Source organism: Mustela erminea, chromosome 12 (assembly GCF_009829155.1).
Source record: "Mustela erminea isolate mMusErm1 chromosome 12, mMusErm1.Pri, whole genome shotgun sequence".
Classification (NCBI taxonomy): Eukaryota; Metazoa; Chordata; class Mammalia; order Carnivora; family Mustelidae; genus Mustela; species Mustela erminea.
The window spans coordinates 54290581-54310768 of NC_045625.1; the positions used below are offsets into that span (position 1 = coordinate 54290581).

General features: G+C 37.6%; 1 pseudogene; it reads right to left on the reverse strand.

The window, feature by feature from the left end:
• Window positions 1-8114: 8114 nt before the first annotated feature.
• On the reverse strand, window positions 8115-8622 carry LOC116570921 (annotated as a pseudogene).
• Between the last annotated feature and the right edge of the window lie 11566 nt (window positions 8623-20188).

Here is a 20188-nt window from a genome sequence, read left to right on the forward strand (position 1 = left end):
TCTTGTTTTGTCCCACACTCCTACCACCTGAGTCTATTATTTTCTTCTCTCAAACTTAAAAAATAAGGAAAATAAACATACTCAGTTATGTCATTTTGGGTGCCAAGACTAATTTTATCACTTGAGTTTAGAGTTCCTGGCTTAAGAACAGAAAAGAGATTTCATTTCATGTACCTACTTCAGTGAATTATTAGAAGCTACCTAAAGAGCTATATGGAGGATTCCGAGGAACTGGACTCATAGGAGAGGAATTATAAGACTGATAAGCTATGGGCATGGGAGAGAGAAAATGTGGAAGGCTACCTCTAGATGAGACCTTTATACCATCAGATATTAAGACCTCATTAAATAGATCACAATCTATCCCAATTGTTTTAAAGACTTATTAATGGATGACTTGATTTCTTTATTCCAACAATTTGTCTTATTATATCATCAGGGAAAATCTAGTAACCATTTTCCAATGCATAGCTTAGCAACATATTTGTCTGTGGAAAGAAATTTGACTTAATTATCATTACATATGGGAAGTTAATAATTAAAGAAGACAGGAAGACTTTTCCCTTAGAAGTGAAGTTCTAGTTTGAGTTAGACTTTCCCATCCAGACTAAAATGTGGAATGGAAATATGGTAGAGAGGAATCTGATATTCAGAGCAAGGAGTCAACCTTCAGAGTGGGGGGAAGATACAAGATCAAAAAACCTGTTTTCTTTTCCCTTCCTCCAGAAACTGGCCCCAACCATCCCTGGCTAAAAGTATTAATGAAAACTTTTCAAATTTTAAAATTATTTATCATAAACATGAAATAATCCTCAATTAAGTTTTTCTTTTTTAAACTAATACTCAATGAACCAGCCCTGTTCAGTTATAAACGTCACATGCGTGCCAGCACCACGTGTTTGAGGCGTCTGGGAAGTTTCTGCTATACCACAATCTCTAATTAGCTCAAATTATAGTGTCTGAAATTTCTCCTTATGTACTCCTGTGGAGAGTTCCTTGTACAGAAGTTTTGTCAAATGTAAATTTAACCAGGAGGGGTAATACATAAAATAAATTCACCATAAAATATGGCAATTACTTTTGTTCTTAGAAGAAAGAGTGTAAGTTAAGCTGAAGAATACTATAAATATGAGATGGAAATGGCAAGGTTAAAACAGAGAACTAAATTTTGGGAGAGCTGTTAAAAAACTCTCTGGCCTCTTAGCAACAATAACAAATTTCAGTACTTCCCACATTCTTCCTAGGGCTGGAGATGAACAGCCTAATATAATATGTTATACCAGACTTAAAAATATTTAATGTTCCAAAATAATTTGTCAGAAGAATGAAGAAATTTATTTTAAAATTTGCAGATAATGGAAACTGAAAAGGGTTGCCAGCATTATGGAGTTCAGAATTGAGATGCAAAACAAAATCATCTTATCACACTGGACACATAATCCAAACCAATGGGAAGAAATTTGATTAGCTCCTAGTGTGAGCATATTTTACTAGGGAGAACAGAACAATATAATAGACATATTTATCAAAAGGTACATACTCTGGGTGCCTGGGTGGCTCAGTGGGTTAAAGCCTCAGCTTTCCGCTCAGGTCCTGAAGGTCAAGCGCCAGGGCAGGCGCCAGGGCAGGCTCTGTGCCCAGCAGGGGGCCTGCTTCCTCCTCTCTCTCTGCCTGCCTCTCTGCCTACTTGTGATCTCTGTCTGTCGAATAAATAAATAAAATCTTAAAAAAAAAAAAGGCACATACACAAATTGGGCATCATGTATATTCTTAATAGTGAAAAAACTCAAATATCCATGTGAAATAGAAGGTATAAATAAATCATGACATTCCTATGGGATACTATACAGAAAATGCTACATAGGAAGTATAGAAATCTATAACAACATGGATGATTCTCAGAAATGCAACGCTCAGTGATTATAAAAAATCTATTCACCAAATAGATCATACTGTATCATTCTATATATGTAAAGTTTAGGACAGGCAAAACAAATCTCCATTTAAGAAGTCACAGGAGAAAGGTTAACCTTGGGCAGAATGGAGGTGAGTAAGTGACAAAAATTACATGAAGAGGTTTCTGTGGGTCTGGAGTGGCCTGTTTCTTGGTCGAGGTGCTAGTTACACAGCGATATTCACTTTGTAAAAATTTATTATGTGATAAATTTATGGCTGTGTACTTTTCTGTATGAATGTTATTTTTTAATGAAGTTTTTGAAAAAAAATTAGATAAATAATCAGCAAGGCAAATGTGGCTCCTGTGTAAACAACCAAAAGGTTAGAAAAATTTAAATTACATTTATAATTCAGCTCTCCTAGGACCCTTTTGTCCACTCTGTAGCCAGTCTTCCTTAACATCAGTGAATTTTAAAAAAAAGATAGCTTTAGGTTTTTTGAAGTAAAAAAAGGTTATCTGCCTCTGTTATCTGCAACACTATCTTCTAAAGTATATCATCTTCTTTGCTTCTAATGGTTTTACTCTGTAGCTTGGAAACTTCATAGAGAGGGGAATGTGGGGCTTGAGGGTCTTGTTCTAGAAAGAAACAAGACCATCCTGATGGCTGAGTGTTTCCTTTAGTTGATGGAGGTGCATCATGTCGTGGATGTGAGGAATGAAATAAGCACTTTGTTATTTTAGCTGTCATCTGAACATGACAGAAACTTTGTGTTCTCAGCCTCAGACCAACTTGGCTATAAACTGTGTTCATTGGAAGATGAAGAATTACTTATCAAAATGTGATAGGGCTCATGGGAGAAAGAAGAAATACCTTTATATGGTTGGGCTTGGTGCATGATGACAAAATTCCAATTTACAGTGCCAAGGCGTTTAGGCAACTCTGGGATCATCCAGTGGTTCCACTTCTGAGGGAACCATGCTAGAGAATAGAGCAGGACATGTGTGTTCAGATAGATGGTAAGTCCATAGGTTGGGCTAATGTTTGTGACCCCTTCAGTCTTCAAAGATAGAATGACAAATATACAGACGCTGTTGGAAGGAGACCTAGGTAAGGCTGAGTTTCAAATCTTTGGGGGTATTAGCTGAGTTTATAATTTAAAAAAATGTGAGTGTGTGCTGGGTGGGAAAACATGTGGAACGGTATGGTGGTCCTCTGTAGTGGTGACTAGCATACCCTTTGCTTCCTAGTTCCGTAACTTAACTAGTTGAGTATCCTGGAGCACATCACTTAACCTCTTGGAACATGTCCTCACTCCCCAGAAAAAGAGATTGCGACACCTATCTTAGAGGGTTGTTTGAGATTTAAAGATGATACTGTATATAAAGTATTTAGAAAGAAAACTGGCAGAAGCTCAATGCTGAGTACATTTTAGCCATTTTTATTCCTAGCATTGGACAACCTCAGGCAGACATATCAGATACCCATATTGGCAGCAAGAAGAATTCCAGGCTCTACTGATTAGGGAGGATGGGCTCTCTAAAATAATGCTCAGGCTTGGACTGAGCACAGGGTAGGACTGAGTTTAAGTGTTGAACATTTTTAGCATCTGCCCCTGGGTGGGGCTGGGTCAGAAAGGGCCTGAGTGTATAGACAAGACACATAATTTGTCTCCATAGTCTTTGTCTCTTACATATTTGTAGATATGTATGTGATAAGTTTTCCAAAGAGATTATTCCCTGTTGAATTTTGGCTGATTTTGATTTTTTTCTCCTAATATTTAAATAATACAGTTATATAAAATTTCTCTCAAGAATCTTATTGAAGATATTTAATTTCCTTCTACTTCAGCCCATAAAAGGCCATCCAAATTCTCTTATGATTTATTTCTTTTTCTGAAAACTTACAACATTTGTTATTTCCAGAGGGTGCATTATCTCTAACCCATTCACTCATATTTTGGAACCAATATTTATACACTCCTCTGTCCTTCTTCACCCCCATTTCCTTACCCTGTAAATTCTCATCCCTATATTTATTTAGAAAATGAATGTTTTTCCCAGTGCTCTAACCAGCAGGTCAGCAACTGGAGTATTGTAAACTTGTGACTAAATCTGCCTTCTTGGATTTGCATGATTATATTCAAGACCCAAAATATTCTTTTCTTCAATGTATAGAGTATTCTCCTCTCCTGTGCTTACTGTCTGGGAAAGTGTGGAGTAGTTTTGCCTTAACAATTCTCTAAAAGCTTAATCAGCTCTGCTCCTTGCAGTGTTTCTGTGATCAGAACTGGTAGCCTTTGGCTGTGAGTCATTTCTACCTTATAGAAGAGCAGAGTCTTGTTGGAGGTGTATATGATTTCTTTTCTGTGTGGGCTTGGGAATTTATGTTCCTTGGCATATAAAAGGGGGAAGAATCTGATTCATTGTTTCCCCAAAGATCAAGACATTGTTGAAAACCTTGGGATGGGCCAATTTGCTTTTGCTGTGTACAGAGGGAAGTTTACCCCCCAGGTTATTTACAAGGAGTTATAAAATCCAATCTTCAGAATCTTCTCCCCAGTAAATCATCATCATTCAGATATTTGCATGCCATTTCACATACATTTAATGACGAACTATGTTATTTCTATAAAATCATCCAAAATTCCTAACTCCAGGGAGGTGAAACAATTAATGAGACAATTGTGTTCAATTTCACTGTCTGGTCAGAGCCAAAAAAAAAAAAAAGGTGTGGCACACAAAGAGATCTAGGCAACACTGTGCCATTTCTCCTGGGCTGGTTTTTCTTACTCTTTCCATGGACACTTATTACTGGCTTGGGTTAAAAAGTCCTGAAGATGAACGATAGTAGCAACAGTTCTGTCTGTTTCTATATCTACATAGATGTTGGTATTAACTTATTTATGTTGCAACTCTTTTTTAGCATTTAATTTCATCACCTATAACTTAATTGTGTTCATTTCTAGTAGTTCTCCCCATGATACAACTTCAAGTCCCAGCTTTAATATTTCTTAGATGTCTGACATTAGCAAATAGTTTAAATTCCTTTGCTTCCATTTCTTAATCTGTAATTTGGTGACAATGCCTTATGGTCTTTTTATGAAGATTAATTATAAAAAAAAATATGAGGAAAAGTGTCTGACAATGGAATAGGCAACTCAAAAATTTCTCATCTTCTTTTTCTACCTCTTACTGTACCCTATTCTACCTTGTGGAATAAAAGCATCCACTTTTTATCCAAGCCATACCTCAATAATTTCAGAACATCTGGCTAAAAAGTGAAAATGCAAGCAATCATCCAGGTGTTTGGCCCACATGATGACAGATATCAAACACTTAGAGCCATCTGGGTGATTGGCATATTTTTTTTTTCCACTTTTATCCAGGTGTATGTGGATACAGCCTTGGCCCAAGGAAAAAAATCAGGAGTTTTGCTTAAATTCTAGGCTAATACCATTTTTAAGTGCTACTCTTTGGGTATGTTTTATTTCCTTTGAAATACATCTTGTTCAAGTCATTTTTGAGAATAAAAGCATTATTTATCTTCTGGAATTTAGGAATTAAAAGAGAAGAAGCAGAAGTGACCCCATAGATTTCAAACCCTCATGTTTCTAACTAAAAGAATTAAGGACAAGAAAAGCTAAAGCTAAATAATGATTCCAGACGTGAAGTTAGACAGTAACAACGCTCAGACAAGAACAGTCTCTTGACCTTCAGCTGAAGAGTCCATTTCACCTGTTGCCTGTCTTCTTTCATTCAAGGCCTATTTGGTTTTCCCTATATGCACGCGGCACCATATACACACAACTTGTATGTGCATAAACACACATAAATAACACCACTTTTCTTCCTAACAGTCATGTTACTCTGCCATGATCTTCTCTCAAGTATTTTCTCAACTTTCACTGCTAAGTCAGAGACAATAAACCAAGCTTCAGCACACATGGTAGCATGGGCGTCCAGTAACCATGCTTCAACATCTGCCGTCCAGGGCATCCCTTAAATATTGAGATCTGGTATCCTTTGCGCAGCTGATGCAATTTTCCTCAGTCACAGGGATGAAGCTTGGATAACATTTCTGGCTCTGAGAAATTCCCAAGTCACAAAGAAATGATTCCATTGACCTAGTGGCTTTGCACTCCCAATACAACATGTTCCTCAGCAGCTTCCCAGGGGAGAGAGTAACGTGAGAGTTTTCAAGAGTGCCGAAAACCTCCCCTCTAATCATCCATGTGGATTCTGCTAGCATTCCAAGTCATCCCAGACAATCCCAAGGAAAAACTTGGGGGATTCACTGAGGGTTTCTAAACATTTTTTTCTGCCTGAAGACACTAACAATAAGCAGCTTCACATAATAACATTGCTATTTGTACATGAACATAACTTACCAACAGCTGTTTCTGCCACAAAACAATTATACAGCTATACAGCTCAAAGAAGTTCTCCTTGAAAAAGTCCCAACAGGGAATGTTTTTCCTTTTTTTTTTTTTTTTTTTTTTGTTTTTTTTGTTTTGGGACTTTTTTAAAGGACGGAAGTAAAAAGACTGGCATATTTGGTGGTTGTTACTTTAAGATCTTCTGTTAAATTCATGTCTAAAAGCAGAGGTGGGTAGCTGGTCTTTAGGGAAAGAAGACCATTCCTGATGAGTGGATTTGTTGGTAATATGACCAGCTGTAAAATAGTCTGGAATACAGGAGTCACCAACTTTCAAAGGTTACAGGGGGTGATTGTGTTCTAGCTATTGGTGGGATCTTCAGCCACCAAGACAGGACTAGCAGCCTGGCTAGCAGCCTTAGCTCAGTAGAAAACACCCTAAACTTGAAGTGAAACCAGTAGTGTGCTAAACCCAGCACACAGCAGCTTGTAAGAGTCTAATGCTAAGCTTTGTGAAACTGGATGTTATTTTGGTAGATTAAAATTGACCATGGTGGGAGTACTTATGTGATGGAAATTGGCCCTCGCTGCAGATCATGGCTTTTGTTTCCCATAGAGCTGGTTCTTAAACCTTTACTTAGACATTACTGAGACAAACCTGAACTGAAATTTCTCACTCTGCCACCTATGGCATAGGAAATTTGGAAAGCCAACAACACTCTGAAACTTGGTGTCCTGATATGTATTTTTATTTTTTTTATTAACATATAATATATTGTTTATTTCAGGGGTACAGGTCTATGATTCATCAGTCTTACACAATTCACAGCACTCCCTAACACATACCCTCCCCCAGTCAACCCTCCAGCCCCCTCCCCTCTAGCAACCCTCAGTTTATTTCTTGAGATTAAGAGTCTCTTATGGTTTGTGTCCCTCTCTGGTTTCATCTTGTTTCATTTTTCCTGCCGTTTCCCTATGATCCTCTGTCTTGTTTCTTAAATTTCTCATATCATTGAGATGGTATGGTAATTGTCTTTCTCTGATTGACTTATTTTGCTTAGCATGATACCCTCTAGTTCCATCCATGTCATTGCAAATGGCAAGATTTCAGGGGTTTTGATGGCTGCATAGTATTCCGTTGTATATATATATACCACTTCTTTTTTTTTTTTTTAAAGATTTTATTTATTTATTTGACAGACAGAGATCACAAGTAGGCAGAGAGGCAGGCAGAGAGAGAGAGGGAAGCAGGCTCCCGCTGAGCAGAGAGCCCGATGTGGGACTCGATCCCAGGACCCTGAGATCATGACCTGAGCCGAAGGCAGCGGCTTAACCCACTGAGCCACCCAGGCGCCCCATACCACTTCTTCTTTATCCATCCATCTGTTGATGGGCATCTAGGCCCTTCCATAGTTAGCTTATGGTAGACATTGCTGCTATAAACATTAGGGTTCACGTGCCCCTTTGGATCATACTACATTTGTATCTTTAGGATAAATATCTAGTAGTGCAATAGCTGGGTCAGAGGGTAGCTCTAATTTCAACTTTTTGAGGAAGCCTCCATACTGTTTTCCAGAGTTGCTGCACCAACAGTGTAGAAGGGTTCCCCTTTCTCTGCATCCTCGCCAACACCTGTCATTTCCTGACTGATTAATTTTAGCTATTCTGACTGGTGTGAGGTGATATCTCACTGTGGTTTCCTTTTGTATTTCCCTGATGCCAAGTGATGTAGAGTGTTTCTTCATGTGTCTGTTGGCCATTTGGATGTCTTCTTTGCAGAAATGTCTGTTTATGCCTTCTGCCATATTCTTCTTTTTTTTTTTAATCATGAAAAAACTGTATTTAGATTTAGCCAGCTGGACTCAGTTTAGATGATCCCAATTTTGTTGGCAACATCCAAAGCATCATAGTCAGGGGCCAGCCAAACGTATGCCTTGTTCTCTCCATCAGGCCTGATTAAGGTGTTGACCTTGGCTACATCAATGTCATAGAGCTTCTTCACAGCCTGTTTGATCTGGTGCTTGTTGGCCTTGACATCCACAATGAACACAAGTGTGTTGTTGTCTTCTATTTTCTTCATGGCTGACTCAGTAGTCAGGGGGAACTTGATGATGGCATAGTGGTCAAGCTTGTTTCCCCTGGGGGCGCTCTTTCGAGGGCAATTGGGTTGCCTTCAGAGACGCAGAGTCTTGGGTCGTCGGAACGTAGGTGATGTGCGGATCTTTTTTTTGTGACTGTGGACGCCTTTCAGCACCGCTTTCTTGGCTTTCAAAGCCTTTGCTTTGGCTTCAGCTTTGGGAGGGGCAGGGGCTTCCTTCTTAGCTTTTGGTGCCATCTTCGTAAAAGGGATTTCCAACGCTGGTTTCCAGGAACTTCTGCCTTCTGCCATATTCTTGATTGGATTATTTCTTCTTTGGGTATTGAGTTTGATAAATTCTTTCTAGATTTTGGATACTAGCCCTTTATCTGATTTATCATTTGCAAATATCTTCTCCCATTCTCTCGGTTGTCTTTTGGTTTTGTTGACTATTTCCTTTGCTGTGCAAAAGCTTTTTATCTTGTCGAAATCCTAAATACTTCATTTTTGTCCTTGCTGCCCTTGCCTTTGGTGATGTTTAAAGGAAGAAGTTGCTGTGGCTGAGCTCAAAGAGGTTGCTTGCTCTCTCTATTCTCCCCAAGGATTTTGATGATTTCCTGTATCACATTGAGGTCTTTCATCGATTTTGAGTCCATTATTTTCAGTGTGGTGTAAGGAAATGGTCCAATTTCATTCTTCTGCATGTGGCTATCCAATTTTCCCAACACCATTTGTTAAAGAGACTCTTTTTTCCACTGGACATTCCATTGCATTGGAGCAGAAACAAAGGAGCCATCTTTGTTAATATCCCTTTGAAAGATGTACCAGTAGTTCATGATGGATGAGGAATACTTGTCCAGGCATTTCTAGACATGCCAAATCATGGCTATTTTCATATTTAGACACATTGATCAAGAATTCTGGGAATATGTGGAAAAATTAAGGCAACACTTCGGAGTTGATGAATTATTGATTTGTACGTTGTGAGTACTACCTCAGAATTCAGTCTTCCCTGTCTGCCGTTCAACCATTGCAGTTGATGCCTTTGGGTCTAAGAGTTGTGGTCCAGTGGGATGTCCTTCTAAAAGGCAATGATTTCTATAAGACTCACACCTTGCTGCATTACTATTGAAAATCTCTAATTGTTAAAAAAAAAAAAAAAAGAAAAGAGAAAATCTCTAATTGTTAGAAGAGGGGACAGAAACTAACATTCCTTCATGGTTAGCACTTTACATTGCTATCTTATATTATTATAACAATGCTGCCCTGAAATAGGTATTGTTCTCTCCACTCTGCTTGAAGAAGAAACCATGTTGACAGTCCGTTATAAACTTAAGATGGACCTGAGATCCAAACTGGGTCTGCTGAGTCATGAATATATATTTTTTTTAATTTAATTTAATTTTATTTTATTTTATTTTTTTTTTTTTATTTCCAGCATAACAGTATTCATTATTTTTGCACCACACCCCGTGCTCCATGCAATCCGTGCCCTCTATAATACCCACCACCTGGTACCCCAACCTCCCACCCCCCGTCCCTTCAAAACCCTCAGATTGTTTTTCAGAGTCCATAGTCTCTCATGGTTCACCTCCCCTTCCAATTTCCCCCAACTCCCTTCTCCACTCTAAGTCCCCATGTCCTCCATGCTATTTGTTATGCTCCACAAATAAGTGAAACCATATGATAATTTGAGTCATGAATATTAACTTAATCTTAACATTTAATCATTCTAACAATCTTATGAGATCCTATCATGAACCTCATTTTATAAATGAGAAAATTGAGGAGCAGAGCAGTGATTTGCCAACTCATAAGTGGCAGAACTCAAATCCATGCTTTTTCTGATCAACACCATACTTCATATTTTAGTTAGCTCTTTAGCAGTGAACAGTTAACAATCTGATGAGCACAAGAATGGCCCTGCTGTAGGATGGACTATTCCATAGAAAGGGATTAGGATGAGGGACTTAGAAAGAGAATAGGGGTATGGGGAATAGGAAGACATCAAAGGAAGCTTGGTCCTGTCGTAGTATTTGCTAAAGGATTAATACTATAGGGTATTAATAATTTTAATAGTAATATGTTTATATTATTATAAATTTATTATAATTATAAATATATTAATATATTATACTATATTAATGATTTTAATATTAATAATAATAGTAATGATTAGAGAAGAATAAAAAAGAAGAATAAAAAAATTGTGATTTTCCATATGTGAAATGTGAAATCCATAGTCATTTGAGACCCAAAGAGAGGTGAAAACATCTGGATGTGGCTGTTCCTTGCAGGATTTTCAATATAGGAGAATCACCTACAATGATAGACAAGAATGCAGATTGACTTTGACTGTGCATTGGTATGATCCATATATATTACAGAGCTTTTGTTAAGTGTCATTTCTTCACAAAGCATTGTAGCAATTGAAAACTTATAACTACCTTTAATCATTTGAGGGATAAAATGGAAAATAAAACAAAAGATAAAGAAGAAGTAAAGATCCCTTGTAAAATGTGGTAAAAATTCAATAATTGTACTACTTGTGAAGTGGTATAGTGATATTTGAAGGTAGTCTTGGATTAGTTGTAAATGCATATTGGAAACTCTGGGAAAATCACTAAAAGACGTTAGTTATATGTATATTATAATTGCACATATAAAATATTATAGAGTTTCACATATATACAATTGATATGCTGAGAAAGAGAAAATAGGATCACATAAAATGCTCAGTTAAAACCACAAATGGCAGAGAGAGTATAGAAGACAAAATTAGACTAAAAGCAAGGACAATAGATACAAAACAATAACAAATATGGCTGAGGACAATCCAACTATATCAAACAGGAGTGCCTAAATATTCCTATTAGAAGCCAGAGATGGGGCACCTGGGTGGCTCAGTCGATAAGCATCTGTCTGCCTTTGGCTCAGGTCATGATCCCAGGGTCCTGGGATCGAACCCAGCATTGGGCTCCCTGCTCTGCAGGGAACCTGCTTCTCCCTCTCCCACTCCCTCTGCTGTGTTTCCTCTCTCACTGTGTCTCTCTGTCAAATAAATAAATAAATAAATATTAAAAAAAAAAAGAAAGAAAAGAAGCCAGAGATTGCCAGAGTAGATAAAAAAAAAAAGACCCAAATACATGTTGTTTATAAGAAGCTCTTTAAATATAATGACAAAATATTAACCATAAAGTGATAAAGAGATATATACTATCCTAACACTGATCAAAAGAAAGCAGTTGTCCCTATATTAATTTCATACGAAGCAGACTTCAGAGCAAGCAATTTTCAGGGATAAAGAGAAATATTACTAATGATAAAGGGCCAGTACTCCGAGAAGACATACCGACCCTTAATATGTATGTGCCTAACAACAAAGCATCAAAAAAACCCTTTTTAAAAAAATTAAAAAATGGATAGAACAACACAGAAAAAATAGAGGAAGGCACTATTATAGTTAGAGACATTAACATACTCTGCTCAGAGACTGATAGATTCAGCAGACAGAAAATTAGTAAGGACAGAGTTGAACTCAACAGTACCATTAATCAACTAGATATAATGAACATCTATAGACTGCTTCATCCCAAAACAGCAGATTATGTATTTTTTTTCTCAAGTTCCATGGAACATTCACCAAGACAGACCACATTCCGGGCCATAAAACACATCTTAACAAATTTCAAAGAATGGAAATCATACTATCTCTGTTCTCGGACAACCGTGGAATTAAACTAGAAATAAATAACAGAAAGAGAGCTGGAAAATCCCCAAATTCTTGGAGATTAAACAATGCACTTCTAAATAACATATGGGTCAAAGAAGAAATCTCAAGAGAAATTTAAAAATATTTTGAACTAAATGAATATGAAAACACAACTCATCAAAATTTGTGGGGTATTCAAAAACAAGGCTTAGAGGGAAATTTATAGCATTTAATGCATACATTAGAAAAGAAGAAAGTTCTAAAGTTGATCATCTAAGCTTCCACTTTAGGAAACTAGAAAAAGAAGCAAATTAAATCCAAATGAAGCAGAAGAAAATTAATAAACACAAGAGCAAAAATCAGTGAAATTTAAAAAAAGAAGAAATCAGTAGAGAAAGTCAATGAAACCAAAAACTGGTTCTCTGAAGAGATTAACTAAATTGATAAGACTAGCCAGGTGAAATAGGAAAAAGAGATGACATAAATTACCAATACCAGAAATGAAAGAGAATACATCACTACAGATCCCATGGACATTAAGAGATAATTTATGTTCACAAATTTGAAAATGTAAACTAAACAGACCAGATCCTTAAAAGATGAAATCTACCTAAACTCATAAAAAAAGAAATATACTATATAAATAGGCCTGTATCTAGTTAAAAAAAAAAATGAACCAATAATTAATAACCTTCCAAAGCAGAAAACTCCAGGCCCAGATGGTTTCACTGGTGAGTTCTACCAAATATTTAAGGGAGAAATTGTATCAATTTTCTCTACTCTCTCCTAGATGACAGAAGTAGGTATAATACATCCTAATTCATTGTATGAGACCAACATTACCCTAATACCAAAACCAGACAAAAGCATTACAAGAAAAAAAATTATAGGTGAATATCTCTCATTAACATAGATGCAAAAAATCCTCAACCTGATATTAGCAAATCAAATTCAACAATATATAAAACTAATTATATACCATGACCACGTGAAATTTATCCCAAGTTGTGAAAGAGGGTTCTGTATTCAAAAATCTATTAATCCAACATATCAATATGCTCAAAATTACATGATCATAGTAATAGATGTAGAAAAATCATTTACCAAAATCCAACACCCTTTCAAGATAAAAATTCTCAGCAAATTTGGAATAAAAGGGAAATTTCTCAATTTGTTCAAGTATATCTACCACAAACCTTAGAGCTAACACCATACTCAATGACAGGAAATGCACAGCTTTCTGCTCATATCAGAAACAAGGCAAGAATGTCCTCTCTTACCACTGCTTTTCAAGATTGTGCTAAAAGTCCTAGATAATGCACTAAGACAAGAAAATAAATAGTATACATATTAGAAAGGAAGAGATAAGCCTGTCTTTGTTCTCAGATGATATAGTTATCTAAGTAGAAAATTCGAGAGAATAGGCAAACAAATAAACAGAAACAAAATCAAAACCTTGTGGAAATAAGGAGCAATTATAGCAAGGTTACAGGATAGAAGGTTAATATGCAAAAGTCATTCACTATCCTCTATGGCAGTAATGAACACGTAGAATTTGAAATTAAAAACACATTACTATTTGCATTAGCACTCAAAAAATGAAATATTTAGGTACAAATCTAACAAAAATATATAGAAATTCTATTTGAGGAAAACACAACTCTGATGAATGAAATCATAAATAAATATATGGAGAGATATTCCATGTTTGTAGAAAGACTTGATATTGTCAAAATATCAGTTCTTCCCAACTTGATCAATATGCAATGCAATCTCAATCAAAACCCCAGCAAGTTATGATGTGAACATTGACTAATTGATCCTAAAGTTTATATGGAGAGGTAAAACACCCAGAATGGCCAACTCGATATTGAGGAAGAATAAAGTCAGAAGACTGACACCACCTGACTTCAATACTTACTACAGAGATACAGTAGTCAAGACAATGTGAGATTGGTGAAAGAATAGAGAAATAGATTATGGCCAAAATAGAGAGCCCAGAAATAGATCCACATATATATGATCAAATGATTCTCTGGCAAAGGAGCAAAGACACGACAGTTGAGAAAAGATAGTCTTTTCAACAAAGGATGTGAAAAAATTAGGGATTTGTATGCAAATAACTGAATCTTGACAAAAAATTTATGCCCTCCACGCCTCAAAATGGATCGCAGAACTAAATGTAAAATGCAAAATGCAAAATCTAGATGACTTTGGGCATGGCAATGACTTCAGATACACAAGAAAGATACAATCTATAAAAGAAAGATTTGAGTAGCTGAACTTAATTAAAATGAAAAACTTCTACTCTATGAAAGACACTGTCAAGAGAATGAGAAGACAAGCCACAGACTGGGAGAAAATATTTGCAAAAGACACATCTGTTAGAAGACTGTTATGCCAAATATATGAAGAATTCTTAAAACTCAGCAGTAAGGAAATAAACAACTTGATTTTTAAAAAATGAGCAAAAGAGTCCAACTACAGGACATTGTGGAAAAGGTAAAACTATGGAGAGGGGGAAAGGATTAGTGGTTGTCAGAGGTTGGGGGGAGGGAGGGTGGGATGAATAGATGGACACTGAGGATTTTAGGGCAGTGAAAATACTGTGTATGATAGTATACTGATGGATACATGTCATTATATATTTGCTAAACCAATAGCATGTCCAACACAAAGAATGAACTGTAATGTAAACTATGGGCATTGGATGATTGTGACATGTCAACATGAGCTCATCAAATTGTAACAAATGTACCACTGGTAGGAAAATGTTGATAACAAGGGAGACAATGTTTATGCTTGGGCAAAGGATGTATAGGAAACCTCTGTGTCGTCTTCTTAATTTTGCTATGACTGTAAAACTGCTTTAAAAAAGTAAAGTCCTAAAAAAAAGTGGGCAAAGACCTGAACAAACATCTTACCAGAGAAGGTGTACAACTGGCAAGTAGCAGATGACAAGATACTCAACATTATGCATCATTAAAAATCACAAATCAGGAGTTCCTGGGTGGTTCAGTTGGTTAAGAAGTCACAACCTGACTTCAGCTTAGGTTGTGATCTCGGGGTTCTAGGGTTGAGCCCCACTGAGCTTCATACTCAGTGGAGAGTCTGCTTGTCCCTGTCCCTTTCCCTTCATCCCTCCCCCACCCTGCTTGTTCTCTCTTTTTCTCAAATAAATGAATAAAATCATTTTTAAAAAATCACAAATTTAAACGAGATTTCACTATATACCTATTAGAATGGCCAAATTCTAGAACACTGAACAGCAAATGCTGACAAGAAGGTGGAGTAACAGCATGGCTCATTTATTGCGGTTAGGAATGCAAAATGATATGGCCAATTAGTTTAGCAGTTTTTAGCAAAAGTAAACATGTTTTACTGCAGGTTCTAGGAATTAATTGTACTCGTCGGTATTTATCAAGAATCTACCAAGAATGAATTGAAAGCTTTTGTCCACAAAAAGCCTACACATGTTGTTTATAGTTGCTTTATTCATAATTGCCAAAACTTGGAAGCAACTGAGATGTCCTTCCGTCTGGCAGTGGGTATGTAGGCTGTGGCATATGCACGTCATGGAATATTATTCAGCACTGAAAGGAAATGGCCTATGAGTTCGTGAAAAAACATGGAGGAACTTAAATGCACATTGCTAAGTTTAGAAAGCCAGTCTTAAAAAGATACATACTGTATCATTCCAACCATATGATATTCTGGAAAAGGAAAACACTATGGACAGAGTAAAAAGATCAGTGACAGCCAAGGGTGGTAGGGAGGAAGGGATGAAGAGACCAGAGGATTTTTAAGGATCTGAAACTATCCTATGTGATTCTACAATGAGGGACACATGTCATTATAAATGTGTCTACCTCCATGGAATGTAAAACACCAAAAGTGAATCCCAAGGTAAACTGTGGACTCTGGGTGATGATGTGTCAGTGTAGGTTCCTGGGTAGTAACAAAGGTAGGACTCTGGTAGAGGGTTCTCATAGTAGAGCAGGTTTTGGGTGTGTGGGGATAGTGGGTCCATGGGAACTCTTTTACCTCCTGCTTAAGTTTGCTTTGAAACTAAAGATGCTCTAAAAAATATAATTTATTAACAAAAAATTTTAATAATTCACACCCAGCACATTATATTACTGAAACATCAATATATCACATATATTATTACAATTATGTTGTTATAAGTATATTATATATATATTTTTATGTTACAAAATTTTTACTATTATAGTATGTATGCATATATAATATTTAAAAAGCTACTTATATTCATGTTAAGCCATTCTAAAACTTAGGCTTTAATTCAGGCTTTTTTATTCTAATCAACTGATAATAATTAAAAACATTTATAGAGATATAAATTGGCAAAGCTTGTTCTCCTCCTGCCAGCACTACCCTAGAGCCCTTTTAAGGTAGGATTATTTTCCATTTCTATTTTTAAATGAGTAAACAAAGTCATGGGAAGGTGAGTAACTATCTCGGAGCTACCCGGAGTCTCATAAGTTCAGCTAAGTTTAGACCTTGCCATCTGTGAGCTGGAGAACTTAGCCCACTGGTTAGCTGTGTAACTATGAGTGAGACCCTTAGACACGAAACTGCTCTTGCCTCATCTTTCAAATGTGAGGGTTGCCTTGTGTAATGTCCAGGCTCCCCTCCAGGCCTCATATCTATGTGGCTGGTAGGATGGAAAAGAGCCCACACATAAATAGAAGAGAAAGGAGCCCCTTTTGTCATTTACCTTATACAGAATGTAGAGTTCAGAGGGAGATCTGCCCAAGGGAGGGTTTTATCAGCAAAGTGCCCAGCTGCTTCATCCCACCAGCTCCCACACTCACAGAAGCAGAGGAACACAAAAATCTGAGGACGAGGAGGGGGAGATGTCATACAGAGGCTATAATTTTTAAAATCTCCTCTTGTCAACAAAGATCCAACACCCCATAGAAATTACCCTAACATGCAAGCTTTCCACCAACAAGAGGTTTTCTAAAATCTCTTCTCAGCAAATCTCCACTAGGCTAAAAACTCTCCAGTTGGTTTGTACAGAACAAAGTCCTTTGTGTCCCTAATGCTCTCCTTTCGACTCATAATGCTAACCTGTAAAATGGGGAGGGAAAGAGCTGTAATTCCTATTTTACAGATGAAAAAAAAAAAAAGGAAAAAAATTCCAAGAAAAGTAATCATTTGCCCAATGTCATTTTAAAAGAAAGTGGTGGAGTTAGAATTGGGACTCGGGTTTTCTGACTCTTGGTCAAGTGCTCTTTCCATGGCACCAGATATATTTGACCTACAGCCTCTTTCACTAGATGGAGAACTAGTGAAATCAAGCCATGGCCATGAGCTTAGAAGGGGCATGCCTTTGTGCCTCAAAGCCACCAATGACAGAAAGAAGGGGCCAGGAAGAATAGGAGTGGATGTAATTTCCAGTTTGAGATGATGGGTCCCAGATTTTCAGAAGCTTCCTAGGCCAGCAGGTGGAGCCTCTTGTCATCCTCCTCTCCAAAGGCAGGAGATTTTTTTTCTCTTTAAACAAAAGTCTGTGCACACACCATACACACACACACACACACACACACACACACACACACACAAATATTAGTCAACCAGCTCAGGGCAGAAGCAAGGTTCTTATGCTCTTGCTTTCATTTAACCTTTTCTCAGGTGCTGAATGGGAGGCTCCTGATCACTGGCCCAGAGGTTCAAGTACACACAGAGACACAAAGGCATTTCCAAAAGTAATCCGAGCGTTTTGTGCACACTATAGAACAGTGAATGTGCTCCGTGGGGCATGCCAGCTTTGCAAACACAGTAAAGGAATGGAGGAGCTGCCCATGGGGTGGTATGTCCCTCCAAACTGCTGTCAGCCGGCATTGGATCTAGAAACAGCAGGAGACAGGCTTTCTCTTAAAAGAAAAGACAGTTGGAGCCCCTGAGTGTTCCCCTGGTAAATAGCAGCCCTAGCCATGTGAGGGAGCGATGCCCCTTTATACAGATCTGCATAGCATATCTCCTTTCCAGTGGGGGGAGGCATGAAGGGAGGCAGCCCTTCTCTCAGGTTTTAGGTGTAAACATTCCTTCCCTGTATGTATTAAGGGCTGTGAGTGGATCGTTTTTCCACTCCCTTCTAAAATATTTTGTTTTCCATCTCTCTCTTCTTTTCCATGTTGCTTTGAGAAAGATCCAGAACTTCCTCCCTGGTTTTCCTTAGCTGCTTTCTGTTGTTGTTTCAAACCACAGCCTAAATTTAAATGTGCCCAGGAGAGGAAAGTAACTGGTGGTTATGGGTGTGGCTTCATTGTTGCCTTGGGGTCAATTACCTAAGCCAGCCCTTTAACTTTGTATACAGGTAAAATGAGGTTAAGTCTGTTATATCACAGAGTCATTGTCGAGAGTACTTGGGGAAGAGACTTCTATTTTTTTTTTCTCTTGCTTTTCTAATTTATCCAGCAAAAGACAGCCATATTAATCTTCTTAAATAATAGCTGTTATCATAACATTCTTCTTTCCAGAAACCTGAAATACTTTAGTGTTCGGCCCTTTGTCTCTAAGATAAAGAGATAAAGATAAACCTTTTAGCCTGGCTTCTGCTGCCACCAATGTCTGGCCTCCACTTACCTTTTTTGCCTTCTTGCTTACTCTTTCATCATAAATCAGGCTGGCTTACTCTTTTCCTTAAATTTCCCTGTTACATTCTTCCTTTACCCCTTGGTTTGAATTAGTCTTTCACAGTTAGGAATGACCTCCTCATTCCTGTCAACTTAACTGATACCTTCTGATCTTTGTTCAAGGCCCAGATGCATATCCCCTTCTCTGTGAAGCCTTTCTGAATTTCTTCAGCTGCATCACTGCTCCTGGCTTTGAAGTTATGAGACTATCTCTTGTACTTGTGTGACACTCCTAAGCCTGGTCTGTATCATTTTGGACCTTATATAACTGCTTCTATTGAACTGTGCTCTGTCATTATACCATTGGCCCACACAAAAAACTCAGTAAGAAACCACCCAGCACAAAGTACTATCGAATTTACTGTATGGTTGTTGTTGGGGACATGGTTTGCTACATTTCACAGTGTCTTTTCCATGTTGACCCATGGGAAAAATGTTTCTCAGTCCACAAAACCAAGAATAGCTGGGCTCTCCTGAGCTGCTGTTTTGTTTTTATCTTGTGGTCATCATGAGTCATGTCTCCCTCTTTTCATAGGCTTGGAGCCAAAATTGCAGCCCACCACAAGGAACAAGTAAGAATGGCATGTATTTGGGGGTGGGGGGTAATAGTATTAACTCTGGCTTCTTATTTTTATTTCCTGTCTTTATTTTTCTTTCCTCCGGTTCTCTCCCCTATTTATTTTGTAACCTGGTAATTGCATGTATCTTTGTAAGAAGGTCCAAATCATTTTTGGATTTGATGATGATAAATGTAAAGCAAATAATGCCTTGCATTTTTTTTATCTTTATACTCTCGAGTATATAGCTAGTGAATTTTTATATATGTATACACTCTTGTAGCCCCCATCTAGATCAAGATATGGGACATACCAGAACTCCAAAAGACACCAATTACTTTCATTATCAATTTATCATTTTATGTCTCTCTATATATCCTGGCTCCCCACCTATGCTAAATACTGTTTGAGAATAAGGTCTGCCTGTATTTGTATCCCTATAAAGCCTAACATGGTTCCCTGGCCATAGTGGGTAATTAAGAGGTAGTTATTGATGTAAGGAAGGGACTTGTTCTAATAAGGAAAAGAAAGGGACCTAATAAGGAAGGACCCCTGCCAATCTAAAGCACCTCACGTAGTCCCCAGGTGGAGATCACAAGCTGTATGTCCAGTTTGTCCCTGGCTCTCTAGGCTCTGGCACAGGGCCTGTCACAATGTGGGCCCTAAATGCGTATTGATTAACTGATTGACTGAAGCCTTTTCATACCTGTCGTTGCCTCAATTTGAGGGGGCATTAGTTTCCTAATTCTAGAAATCAGGCTGTAGAATTTCCCATGACACCACTGGGCATAATTTTTTTGGCTGGCACATCACTACTCTTTCCTCTTCTGATTTCTAAATACATGGAAAGAACAGGGTGCCCCACAGAGTACCTGCCAGCTAGGGTTAATAAACTGTCACAGTTC